The sequence below is a fragment of the Phalacrocorax carbo genome, chromosome 12, assembly GCF_963921805.1.
Source record: "Phalacrocorax carbo chromosome 12, bPhaCar2.1, whole genome shotgun sequence".
In the NCBI taxonomy this organism is placed as follows: domain Eukaryota; kingdom Metazoa; phylum Chordata; class Aves; order Suliformes; family Phalacrocoracidae; genus Phalacrocorax; species Phalacrocorax carbo.
In genome coordinates this window covers 18,133,520-18,147,213 of record NC_087524.1, presented here as the reverse complement: position 1 = coordinate 18,147,213, position 13,694 = coordinate 18,133,520, and the positions used below count along the sequence as shown (strand labels likewise).

General features: G+C 43.9%; 1 protein-coding gene across 9 annotated transcripts in view; it reads right to left on the bottom strand.

The window, feature by feature from the left end:
• The window catches only part of TACC2 (transforming acidic coiled-coil containing protein 2), a 122,899-nt gene that overhangs the window by 86,899 nt on the left and 22,306 nt on the right, over positions 1-13,694 (bottom strand). The gene's annotated exons all lie outside the window — the stretch shown is intronic.

Below are 13,694 nucleotides of genomic sequence, written 5' to 3'. Positions count from 1 at the left end.
TCTCCTACATTAGCCACATTCATTGAAATAAACTTCATGTGTAGAAAATCCAACAATAACCTGCTACAGTAACTCTATGCACCTTTGATACTTCTGTTCTTTGAAAGTATTTCCATGATTATTGGGACTCCTGTCAATAAAATTTAGCAGAGCAGGAGGTAAGAAGCTATTTCTCTGATTAGAAATCAACATTACTGATGTCAGAAACTAAAACTGATCTTGTTCAGGAAACAGCTCAGGACTGCTGCATAAGCTACCAGCACAGGATTAAAACAAAACAAAAAAAACCCACACCTCTTTTATTTTAACCCATACTACTTCTTGTGAGGTTATTTAAGATTGATTTAAATATTAAGAGAATTTTAGGAAAAATATGAGATGCTAAGATTGAATGGCAAGTCTAGCTTTATTTCCTAGTGAGCTAAGGGGACATCCATGCAACCACAGGGCAAGTCCATATGCCAGCAGCAGCTTTAAAAACTCAGGTACAGCAACAACCGGGGGTCACCGGCTGCTTTCGCTGTCGCTATACACAGATATAACCAAAGCTTTACTTTTACCAGCTAAACACACAATCACAGCCAAAAGTTCAGGTTTTGGGAAATGCGCTGCCTTTTGTAAACCCAACAAAGACTTACTTATGCATTTAAATGTGTGACTTTGGAAAAATCTCTCAAATTCCTTCTGCACTCTGAAGGAGAAACTATGCCTTAAGTGCCTCGCATCAGCACTTGGTATTTACACTGCAGGGCCTTGTGCACGCCTCAGCTGGGCTGAGCCCTGCTGAGCTGGGCGCTCTGTAAACACTGTAATGAAGGTATCCAGCAGATGAACAGGCACGTGTAATTAAACAAGTAAAATCACTCCCATTCAGGGGACACATGAGTTTGATGCGCAATACTGTGCACAGCAGCATTTCTACACTTACGGAAAAAAGACATTTCCACCAAGATATCAGAACTGGCTCCTGGGGGAGTTATTCCAGCGTCTCAGATACACATGCTCTTCCTCTAAGCCGGACCCGAGCAATCAGCAGAATAGGTCTGGATGCTGGGTTACCGTGCTCGGAGCGCCCAGGGAGCGCCAGCCCTGCCTGACACAGCTTGGGCAGCACCTGAGCCGCACCCATCCCCAAGGAAGGGAATGGCCACCATCCCGCTGAGCAGCAGGAACCAGATGCATCTCCCAAAGGCTGCGGGCTGTCTGCAGCCCACGAGGGAATGCGCGACTGCCCGGCTCCAGACACAAGGCTATGCTTCCAGCAGCAAGGGAGTCTCTTCTCCGACTGCAAACTTCCGTACTGATAAAGTAAGGGAAATAAACGCAGAAATTGCATTCTGGAGAAATGAAAGCATCTTTTGAAAGACTTCCTGAAGGCAAAACCCCATCTACTAAAAGCAGTCCCAGAAGGCCAGCTGCCCAGCAGCTGGCAAATCCTGCAGGTAACGCCAAGTCACCCGGCCAAGCGGGACCGTAGCACTGTCGCTGTCAGGCAATCCTCGCACATGACAATGGAGGGTAATTCTCAGAAGCAATACTTTTCTGGCAGTGCTTGTGGAGATCCTGACAAGATAGATAACTTATCTTGGCAGGGGATGGTGTTTAGTCACACATTACCTGAGGGCCTGGCCTTCCTGTCTCACCCAACCCTTCTTTCTTAGAAGTCCCTTAATTTTTGTAACACAAGCAACCAGATTGATCATCTATGTGACTAGTCATGACCATAAAATGGAAGAAAACAAAATTTTTTTGCCTGAGTATTCTACATTACTGTGGTCACATTAGAACCTGAAGTTATGGGGAGTTATTACATTAGACAAACAATTATTTTAGATTAAAAGACTTAAGGGGACTGAAACACACATTACAGTATTACTTCCTTTGCAAGCCAGAACAAGGACAACAGAAAACCACATAAAAGTGTTAGAAGTATAAATCACGCCTGCACGGGATGAATAAGCATATTTGCTGTAAAAACTGTCAACCATTGTACAAAGCCCATCACGTCTTTCAGAGCCTCTGAAGGGCTCCCGAGCACGTCCTGATGCCATTGCTGCAGAACTTAAAAGTCTCCAAATTCCAGCTGGTAAACCCGATCCAGAAGTTCCTCAGTGTGATCACCACTCAGAAAGCCGCCTCCTCCTCCTCCTCTCCCCCCCGGCGGCGAGCCCGGCCGAGCCCAAAGCCAGCCGCAGCAGGAGCCGCAAGCCCTTCCCGGCGGCGCGGGGAGGCAATCCCCGCCCGAGCCTCCCAGGGCTGGGGGCAGCGGGCTGCTCGGCTCGGTGGAAGCGTTACTTTTCAAAAAGTTGTTCAAAGGGGAAAAAAAGGAGGGGGAAAATAAAAGTTCAATAATCTTTCGCGAGAGAAAAGCAGTGGCGAACAACAGCTAACTTGTAATTTCTGACACCGACTGCAACCGCACATTGCTTTTGTTATTGCCTTGGCTCACCTCCCCCTCGCAAGTGTCTACTTACCAAGGCCAGGAAATAATCACGAGTTTCGCTGCTCTCAGTCATCCTCGACTCGGAGGCGGCAGGGCCCCCCGCTCCGCTGGCCGCCCCCCCCCCCCCCGCCACTCCGCTCCCCCGGCCCCCCGACGCGGGCGGGAGTAGCGGCCCCGCCGCACGCCAGCCCAGCCCAGCCTAACCTAGCCTAGCCCAGCCCGGCCCAGTCCGGCTCGGCCGCGGCAGCTCGGCCGAGCGCTGGGCGTACAAAGGGCCGAGGAGCAGGAGCCCGGAGCTGCTTTTTCGGAGGCTCCTCCCATGAGGCTCCCCGAGGAAAGGCCGCAGCCACCGAGCCCGCCGCGCCCCGCGTCCTCCCCGCCGGCGTCGGGTGTCCCGGGGTGCTGGGGGCGGGCGGACGGACGGACGGACGGACACAGGGCTCCGCACGCCGCCCCGGAGCTGCAGAGCCGCGGCTCCCACGTGGGTTTGGTTCTTTTTCCTCCTGGTTTTGCGGTGGAATTTCTCCCCCGACTTTTGGCATCACGGCAAGCCGATGGCTGCTCGGGGGGGCTGCGGGCAGGTTAAATTACGCCGTGTGTAACACTTAAAGCGTACGCAAATACTTCCTATCGTTTTAAGAACCACTTAAGCTGAGCCTTGCTTAATTGATGGTGTCTGGCAACCTTTAAAAGTTTTAAAGGAATGGGTTTGGCCCAACTTTAAAGATAACTTCTTAAAAGCTTCAGGATGCAGGAAAAGTTTTTAACAACTTCCACTGAAACTTTGTTTATAGTTGTACATCTAAACCAAACCTTTTTATTCCTACTAATCCTTGTGTTAAGCTCCAGCTCCTAAAGTCACACAGGTTTTCTTACAGGTTTCCTTTCCTACAAGAAAAGGGAGCAGTTTTAGTTATGCCTGCCCTTGTTAATCTCTTGGGTTTCCTATGGGTTTCTGACAACACAAAGGAATGGCTTCGCAGGTGAATAAGTCTTTGCATCGAGATACACCAAATTGCATATACAAGCTGCCAGCACCCACGGAGTTAAGAGTCTCTACCCAGGGAGATCACTATCGTGTTTATAGCTGTCATACAATGACTATAGACTAAATGTCTGTAATATCTAAGCCACAGCAAGACGGTCAGTAGATTCATTGCTTACCAAATGCACAATTGAGAGATATCAGGTAAAATGCTGGGGCTACAGAGGCTTGATTTCACTGACTTGGAGCTTCCCAGGGGGCTGCATGCACGCCCTGCCCAAACTCTGGACATTATTCAACTGTGGTGCCAGCCCCGCCTGCTTGGGTGACAGGACTAACATTTCCTCTTCCTCAGATCTCTGACCAGCTCTCAGCAGGACCGTGCATCTCCTTCTAATGTTAGGGTACAGTAATGATACCAGTTGGACCTCTCAAAGCATCGATTGAAAACCGAGCTTCAGATGTAAAAAGGTATTCATCAGGTTTTTTAAATATTATTTTTTTTACTCCTGAACTGTTTTACCTTCTAGCCCTTGTTCAATTTTCTATGAGCAAAAGAAGGGAACAGATTTTTGCCCAGCTAAACTTTGTGTTACAGGGGAACTTTCACTTCATGAGTCTGAAAGCAGATGGCAGGGACATCCCCTGGGTGTGCTCATTGCTGCTTTTAACAATTCAGATACCTGTACGAGGAATAGAAGTGACTCCTGGAGACCAAATCAGATACTGTAATGGGTGAAAATGCTGAAAATCATGTAGACTACCAACATCACCTGGGATGCCAGCTATGGCTCAGTGAGGGGTGAACATCACTTACAGAACCATACACTGTAGAGAGTTCACTTAGTCGCAGCACCGGGAGCCAGTAGCATCCACTCTGACAGCAAGGATTAAAATCAGGCAGAGAGTTAAAGTTTCTGGGAAGAGCAGCTCTCTCATATCCTGCCTCCTAAGCAGCAGGAAACCAGGCATGGAAAAAGTTACTGTGATTTCTGATACAGGTACAGGCGTTTAGTTCCCCCCAAAATGAGAGGGTGGCTGAACTCTTTTGTCATCTGGAAACCATTTCACAAATAGCTTCTGCAGGTACAGCAGCCCTGAGGAGGAGGGAGACCCCAGAGAGAATAAGAGTCATTAAAATAAATTTTGATTTTCTTTGCAAGTAACACTTCAGTCTGGTGCAAAGCCGTGGACTAGCTATGTTCCTGCTAACAAAATCAAACTTAGCATTTTTGGAATAAAACAGTCATTTTGCTCCAATAACGCGCCTCTCCCTGTTTATTCAATAGGTTCTTGCTGTACCAAACCCCTCTCACCTACTGCTAAGCAATCTCAACCCACTGTTGTCACAAAAACATTTCTACTTTCCTCCCAGTGCCCTCTGCTACTTAAACATAGGAAAAAACTGATATGCGGTAAATCCAGGAATGCAGTGCTAAGGTGTGCTTCATGATCTGATTTTTTCCTGTGAGAATTACTTAATCTGCATTAATAGAAGGCTTGGGGGAGGAGAGAGGAAACAAGCTGAAAAGCAACAGGAAAACAAGAGATAAGCAACCTCCCAGCAAGGCTGGGGAGACAATTACAGGACAGGGGCTGACTTTCAGGCTGCAGCCTGCAGTGACACGCAGTCTGGCTGAGGCTGGGAGCCCACAGATCAAAGGGCCGCGAAAGAAAGTGTTGCAAAAGATTTCTCTGGAGGGCTGGAGCTGAATAGGAGCGGAGAGTGTGCTGAGGAGAGCGACTCGGCAGCAGGAGGCATTCTGCAGGATGGCCCTCCCCTTGCTCCCAGGGAACAGTTTGCCTCAAGGGAAGGCCAGAAAGCATCGGGCTGGCTTATACTGGGGGGAACTGTTGGGTTTCTGTAATGTAGGTCCCAAGTGTTTTTAAAGAACACCAAAATTTTGCATTTGGGTGAAGGATTTTATCTTTGCTAGATCCCCACTTTTTGCTTTTCTACATATGTATGTGTCCATGAAGGTAACATTCACCAAGCTCAACGTGGGAAGTTAGGTTGCAATCTTAGGGGTGTTGGAAACCCTAAAATAAATAATAGTCTTTTTAGTTTGGCAATGCTAAGTAGTTCATGGCACAGGAACAACGAAGTTCCTGTGGCGACGCTATAGTTACCTGACATTACACAGGCACATGGTGCTGGAAGTCAGAGCATATATATATGTATATATACTTCACCCCAGTTTCCATGTCCCACACCACTCCTAATTGCGGGACCAACAAATGAATATTCTCAGGCATGCAACATTTTTACCCTACGCCCAGGAAGATGGGAAATTGAATTACAGAAAAATTAAAGGTACTCAAGTTCAGTACCTTCAGAGGTACTGGATTTCAGGACATCAGTTTAGGTTGCCTTCTCAGGTCTGGACTATGACTTGAGAAATGTTGTCAGAGACCCCATCATCCTGGCTGTACTCCATGATCAGGGTGCTTTTAGATTATGGGTGGATACCTGGTGAAAGCTTCCGACGGACACCATATGGCTAGTGGTGACCCAGTCTGGCCAGCTTCTGTGAATTCCATCAGAGGGATTTTCCCTTAAACCATGTCACTTTTGCCAAACCAAAGGACTTGGGGGTGGGAAGAAGTGAGCCAGCCCTCAAAAAACCCTATGAAAACCCCATGAAATTGGCTTGGAAAGAATGCTACATTAAATAAATGTTGAAAAACTGCCACCAACCCCACACAGTTTATTTTAAGTTTGTATTCTGTTTTTTTGGGAATACAGGGTGAACTCAGATCAGATTGTCAAGTTTTTCACTGTAAGCATAAAAACAAGGCTCTTTCTTCTCCAGCTCTTTAAACTGATGTTAAGATTGTCACTGGTCTATCAGCAAATACAAATACTACTGTATTTGTGATAAACTTGCAAAAAGGCCAGCAAAACAGCAATACCTGTGTTTGTTCAGAACAATAAGAAACAATCATGTGACTAAACTTTAGGAAAATGTGCGTGTGTGATTTTAAATTGTTCTTTGTGAAAACTTAGTGCCCATTTTTAAGGTTCGTTTTGTTTAAAATTAAAGAGGAGTTTCTCTTTTGCATTTCCTAATCAGAGGTTCATAGTCATAGGCTCTGCAAAAGCACAGACCCAGTTAGCTGCAGAGCAGCCTGGCCGAGATATCCAAGCCACTTCTGTAACACCTGAACTTTATATTTCCACTACCTTCCACATACAAATTGCCCACACCCATCATTTGTGGCGGTTGAAAATTAGGTTGTGCAATCCCCAGCAATTTTTATTGGCAAGGCTCTGGGATGGCTGTCTCTTTACATTCCCAGACTTTTACCTTAAGTGTCTGCTTTGAAAAAAAAAAAAAGGTTAATGTGAACCACTACATTTCTGAGGATCAAAGTGCTGGGAAACTGCCATTTTGAAAATTTCCAAATTAATAAGATCAATTTCTAGAAAACCCTAGGCTAGACTCAAAGCTTCACAAATTCCAATCATGACTTCTCTAGCAAACCAAGTTTATTTGGAGTTTCTACCAGAGGAACGAGATTTGAAGACTGCTGCATGCAACAGAAGTTCACGTACCATGACAGCACTCAAAAGAAAAAAAAGTGTGGAAAATCTTGGAGACTTCCAAATATTTGGCAAAACTAAGTCTATATTTGGCCCATTTAATTACATTGTTAACAAGGGGAGATGGGAGTTTTAACTGTCCATTTATTTTAATGACAGCTAAAATTTTTTCCTTAGTTGTTAGAAACTGAGCAATGCATACATGCTTTTTGCTTTCATTCCAGGAAACAAATCCAATCTTCTCTGTCTGCTGCAGAGTTATTCTTAGCTGGCTTTGATATTTCTATCAGCTAGGAGAGCATAACAATGTTATCATGCTAACAAATTCCAAGGATTTTACATAAGCTCTTGAGTGCCTTAAAAAAAAAAAAGGCTTTATTGATTACACTGTGTTTCATTAGCCAAAGGAGTTAGGAAAAACAGGCTGAAAAAGAATAAAAAAGCAGTTTGATGAGTTTCAGTTTCATGAAGCAAGTGCTCTGTGTTTTGCAGAGCATCATCTACAAAGAGAAGCCAAGCTTTGCAGGTTTGAGGTTGGAAAACACCAGGTAGTTCAGGCCAACGAATCATTTGAATCCTAGTTTCCATTTTCTGTTTCCATTTTCCATTTAAATTTCCATTTAAAGCCTATTTTCCTAATCTGATTTTTTACCAGTTTAAACAACCAGACACCCCCCCTTATTTAAGCAAAGAAGGATAACTGGGAATATAGTGCTTGTAGGATGGTCTGGGTGAAAAAGGACGACAGGACTGCGCATCATTCTCCCAGGATGATCTGTTAGAGGCTCAGGGCCAAATTCTTTGCTGATATCACAGCGCTGGAACAGAGATTTTGGCCCAAAATCCACTGACTTTAAGGGCAGGCTGCAGCCCTAGCCTTTCCTCACACAGCTGTCTTGAAAGGAAAGTACCAAGAGGCATAAAAACTAAATTAGTGAATTTAAAATGGAAACAACCTTGCAGAGTCTTTGGGCACTTTCGGACCGCTGGCTATTTTACTGAGGACCATGGATGAATGGGGCAGGTGCTGCACAGGGAGAGTAGAGAAGAGGAAGGATTAAGTCTGGTGAACAAAAAAGAGTTTATCAGGAAATGCTTAGTCTGGGAGATCCCAAGCACATTTCAGCAGGGAGAACAAGATTAACATACCATACTAGGGCTTGTTCTTGACAACAGCACAGAATGGTGGTACTCAGCATTTTACAGGGACCTTAGAATGCAGAACAATTAAGCAATTAACATTCCTACACATACTGCAATTTGAGATGCAGAGCTTCTTATAGGTCAGACTATAAGAATTAACCTGTTGAGGGGAGTGTAGATGAGCAGGCCCAAACAGATCCATATAACAATTTTTGACTTTTCCAGAGTGCCCAAATATTAAGGAATAGCAATATCTACATAAACCCCACCTGCTATTAGCAATGCACATGTGGGCTTCCATATAGCTGGACCAACATTGATAAGACAGGCTCCAAGGATATCAACATAAAAGATAGCAGGAAAAAAACCCAAAAGCAAAGGACGAGGCAAGTGCTACAAGAGTTCTGGCTCTTCAGACATGTCTCCAGAGGAGCCTCTGTGGAGAAGCACTTGTGCAACGCAAGCATGCCAAGATGCAGACAAACTGGAAGAAAGCCACATCCAAGTCATGGAGAATATGCCTGTGTCTGTAATTGCTGTTCTCAGAGCTGCCCTCGGCAGGGTTCAAAGCTGGGGCTAATTCTACTTTGCATATTCTATTAGAAACAGGGACAGTGGAACTAGCTCCATGGTATCCAAAAGCCAGAAGATACAAAGTTGGAATAGAGAAAATACGGGTATCTGTAGGATATGCAAAAACAATTTTGAGAAAATAGACTGCTTACTTGGAAGAAGCAAGGTTGAAAAATACATCTGGGGAAAGGCAATCAGAACAAAATGTAATCTGAAAGTAATTTTTAGCTTAATGAGAAAATAAGACAAAAATTGATGCTAAATTGCCTGTCCAGACGTTGGACAAAGTATCAGTGTCCTTGCTGGATTTCTTCAGAAAATGCCTATATTTGATTGAATAAATGTAATTTCTCAAGAAACGTAAAACGATGGGTAAAAAGCAGCTCATGTATTATCCATCCATGTCAATGCCTCCCTTAAAAATATGTGGCTAAGGTTCTCAAGAATGTTACAGAATATTTTCAATACAGCAAGTACCACCAGCACTTTGGCAAGACCAGGAGTGATTTACTTCTGTACTTTTGTGTAGCAGAAGCATACGTAAATAAAATAAAAAAACAACCAGCATGGTATCACATACCTAGTTTTCCATTTGTATGTGCTTTGAGTACAACAGGGTATACTATCAAATCAGCATTTTATGAATACTTCACACTGACTTAGACGCTGCCTAAAGCAGCGGTCGGTTTGGTCAATGGCATCCATTAGAGTAGATGGGAAAACTCCCTTTCACTTCTTAGAAAGCAATGTGAGATGCCCATTGGGTAAGAGAGCAGTTATCTTAATTTTACTGTTCCATGAACAGAAAAATACCAAAATTAAATATTGCAGGCTTCACACAGACAAAATTCCCACAGAACTCCCCATCCAGTTATTTTAGTTAAAGACCGCCGGCTGAGCTGCTGGCAACTCCAAAAGCACAACTGTACTAACAGTTGCACCTACTGAGGATAACAATGACAGTAAGATGGGAGGGAAATAAAGAGGAAGAACTCAGATGCAAAGGGAGAAGAGCAGGAGAGACAAATAGACTGATTAATTTTGTGCATTTCATTTATGTGTAAATCTCCTTCAGCTTTTTCTCCCCGTTTTGTGATCCTGAGATGCTGCACATCTGAGTTAATTCTGAAGTTAAAACAATAGGGAAATAAAGGAAGCTGCATAATCGCTGTTTTGGTAAGTTTCCTTTGAACTCCAAACTCTTATTTTCAGATCCTAATGACACAAAGCCTTATTGCTCAGAACACTTCACTGAGCTGAAAAGCAGCTCTACATTCCATACCTCATCCAGCAAGACTGTTAAAATATTTAATACTGTATTTGTTATGCAGACAAAAAAGACCAAGTCAGTATTTGCTAAGGAGAGAACATTCTTTTCTGACTTACTGAACTTGATGATTTTTGATGGCAAGAACAAAGCATGAAGCAAATCCAAAAGTATGTCTGGACCGACTTTAGAGATCTTGTCTGACCTATGCATAGGACATAAAGAATGTTTTTTTAAGTAGCTTTGCTGATGCCAACTGCTGCAACGTCCTTCTCATATGAGAATATTTATATTTAAAAGTGATGTGAGACAATGCAACAGAACTCTGCATTCTCTAAAAACCAACGGCAGTGATAGGAAAGCACCTGCAATATGGTGCTATAGCTGGGAAGGGCCCACCTGGTGGAGTTTCCTGCAGTGTCAAAACTGTTTGGAAACGCTTGTCCCCAAAGCAGTACAGTGCCACAACCTCCTTGCCCGTTACGGCTAGCTTTGTGTGCCACTCAGATAGCGAGAGGCCGGTCGAGGTGCAGCTAGCAAGGAAAGTTCAGGCACCACAGAGAGAGAATGAGCACCTGCATGAGTACAGCTATGAAAGCACGGCATCTTGTTTATTGATTTGCATAGACTGGCTGGAATAGGGATTTCTTCTGCAGTACAAGCTCCAGAAGAAGTCAGTAGCACCAGAAGCCCTGGAAATGCCAAGCCTGCGTGGTGCCCTCCTGCATGCAAGGCCCACGAGGGCACTGGGTGTATTGCTCAGCGCTGCAGTGAGCACAGCCCATGCTGCTCTGTGCAGCACACCAGTTCTGCCAAGGGGTGCAGAGGAGAACCTCACCTTACTGCAAAATGAGTGTCATTGCTTGCAGCATGTTTATGGCTCGTTGCACTCTTCCCTCACCAGCACACCCATCCCCAAGCCGAGTCTGTGAGCATCGCCACAACAAATCAGGAATGATGCAATCTGTTCTCTGTACCTTATGGATGCACATCTGGGACTGACTTCATAGTCTCAGTCTCCACTTCAAAAACATCCCTCAGCACTTTTTCCAAGATCCAAGGGCAGTTTGAACATACCAGCCAGTTGAATTACAGGGGAGAAGTTATCAAAAAACTCCACACCACCTCTAAACATCCCTAAATTTTGTCATAATTTCCAGTGTTGTTCCATGCTCTGCCCAACATCTGCCACAGCCCATGATGCAAACAGGAGCATTTCAGCAGTATAAGGACTCCTTGTACGTACATGAACCTCCTTTCTCCCTCCAAGAAAGAATGAAGATATATGGGTGTAGACTTACAAAAGGAGAAAAAATAAACAAACCCTCAAGCCCTGATCTTCCTTTCCAAGTAAAACTCAGACAGCAAAATGGAGCTGCTGGATGCCCAATAGTAAGTGGGAAGGACAACATTTTGATGCCGAGATCTGGCCACCTTGAACACAGGTTTTCAGTCACATTCAGTAGAGATATAGAAATGTGAAAACTATCAAAGAAAGGGTTATTTTTAACTCCTTTTCAGTGCTGGCAGACAGGTTTGCCAAAATCCAACCCTTCCCTAGTTCTGCTAATAGCACAGATGCACTTCCATAAGAAAGTGGGGCTAATGCTTCAGCCACAACCTCCCTTCCAAAAATAATTGTCCTTTCTACTGAAGATTTGAAGGGAATTTATTGGTGCTGTGCTATTGCCTTCAGACACAAAGGTTCTTCTTAGTTGACCACTGTCCCACTCCTGAAGGAGGTGGGTACAGGAATCTCTGCAGAGAGTTCCTGGATTGTGATGGACAAGTTCATCACAAGAGCACCCTCCTCCCAGTACCATAGCCACAAAGGAAAGAAATTCCTCTATTTCCTCTGCAGGAAGAAATCCTGACAAGGATTTAAGAGTCAGATCACAAAACTTTGCCCCCTCACCCACAGTTCAGTGGGGTTTCAACATAAGAGTTTTTGTAGGAGAGGGAGTTATATAGAAGCAGTGGAGGGGGGAGAAAACCACTGAAATAATTCAGAACATGCCATTTCCTTCTCCTAGATATAATATACTTGTTACTACTATTTATTTTGAGAGCTGGGGAGGATTCTTTCTCCCTGGAGCTCTTTCCATCAGGCCCAAACCCCCACAGTCAGTTCTTAGAAATGTGCACCTTTTTTCGCTCAGTTCTAGTAATTTGTCCTCTGTAAGGATTATAGGGCAATAAACAACTGGAAACCACTCTGCAGCAACAAGTGCTGTGACCAGAGTACACAGGGTATGGAATACAACTTGGAATTCAACTATACAAATCCAGTTTTAAGATCAGAGGAAAACTGGACTGGTCAGTGTGTTGGACCCACTAAAGACAGACCAGCCAGCTCAACTAATGCTTTCTACTTCTCTTTGGTATTAAAAATGCATATTCCTCTAAGATACAAGCCTGAGCAAAAGAAAGTACTCCTCTCTACCTCTAAGAGTCCCCAGTGTTTAAATCTACAGTACTGCAATCACGGGCACTCTGCCCATGGTATCTCCCATGTGCATGTGCAACTTGGTATGTGGTGACACCACTTACAGCTGCAGTCCAAAAGTAGCAGCTGCCTGTTGATACAAACCCTCATGCTGGAAAAAACAGGTGATAATGAATTCTTAAAGCATATGAAAGTATTAAGCAACTACTCCATGAATTGCCAGCAGCTGTTTAAAAAACACTGCCCTGCTTGCCACAGGTATTTATTCAAAGTATGATACCTGATATAAAACACATGCGCAGACATACACATGTACTACCCCATAGTCCCTTAAGGCTTCTGAACCAGGCCATGCCAGCAATTTGTTTGGTAATTTCAAAGCTACCCACTGTGAAGCTTGCCATCATATAAAGGGAAACAAAAAAGAAAGGAAAGGAGCTAGAGGGAACTAACAGGGTCTAATTTCCTTGTCATTTTATAGACAGATCCTTAAAGAGAAAGTCATATAGCTGTTCAGCCTTCCAGTACGTCTAATGTTCTTGTAATTACATTTTGCTCACACAATTAGGTCATATTCAGTCTCCATCCCAAGACCCACATACAACAGGAGGAAGTCCCCCACATTTTCAGAACAGAAACACTTCAGGTATTTTCACTTACAATATGGTTTTATCTTTTTAACCTTTAAGGAATGTGGTGCTGAAATATTTCCCCTCCTTACTCAGTTGGTGTAATCTAATTTTTTGGCAATACTTAGAATGATTCCATCTATGCAGACCATTCATTGATGCTGTCTGAAATAGTTCAACTTTTCACTGTACCCTTCTGCTCCACTGTTGGCTCTTAGCAGTTACGGCTATAGCTGCCTCCTCTGGTACGGGAAGGAGAGGGACAGCGTGCACAAAAGTTGCCGAGGTTACAGAGGAAGCAGTGACACAACTAGATAAAGGGAAACCACCTCTTCTGAGATTGTAATTCTTTTGAATTAACTGAGAATTCAGGCAGCAAAGTAGAAACTCACAAAAAAAAAAAAAAAAAGCCTAAACTTTACTAAAGCAGTTACTAGTATGTTTGGGAAATAAAAAAAAACACTCTTAGGCTCCACAAATCCCAGCTGAGAAGAATTCACATCTGAAACAGCTCCATGTCATTAGAAACACTGAATAACAGGGTGATCAAAGGCACTGTCAATACAATTATATTATACAGGAGGATAAGAGGGACACCTAGACAACTAACAGTGTGAGTAATTGGGTTATACTGTAGGCTTGTTTTTAAATACTGCAATCTGCC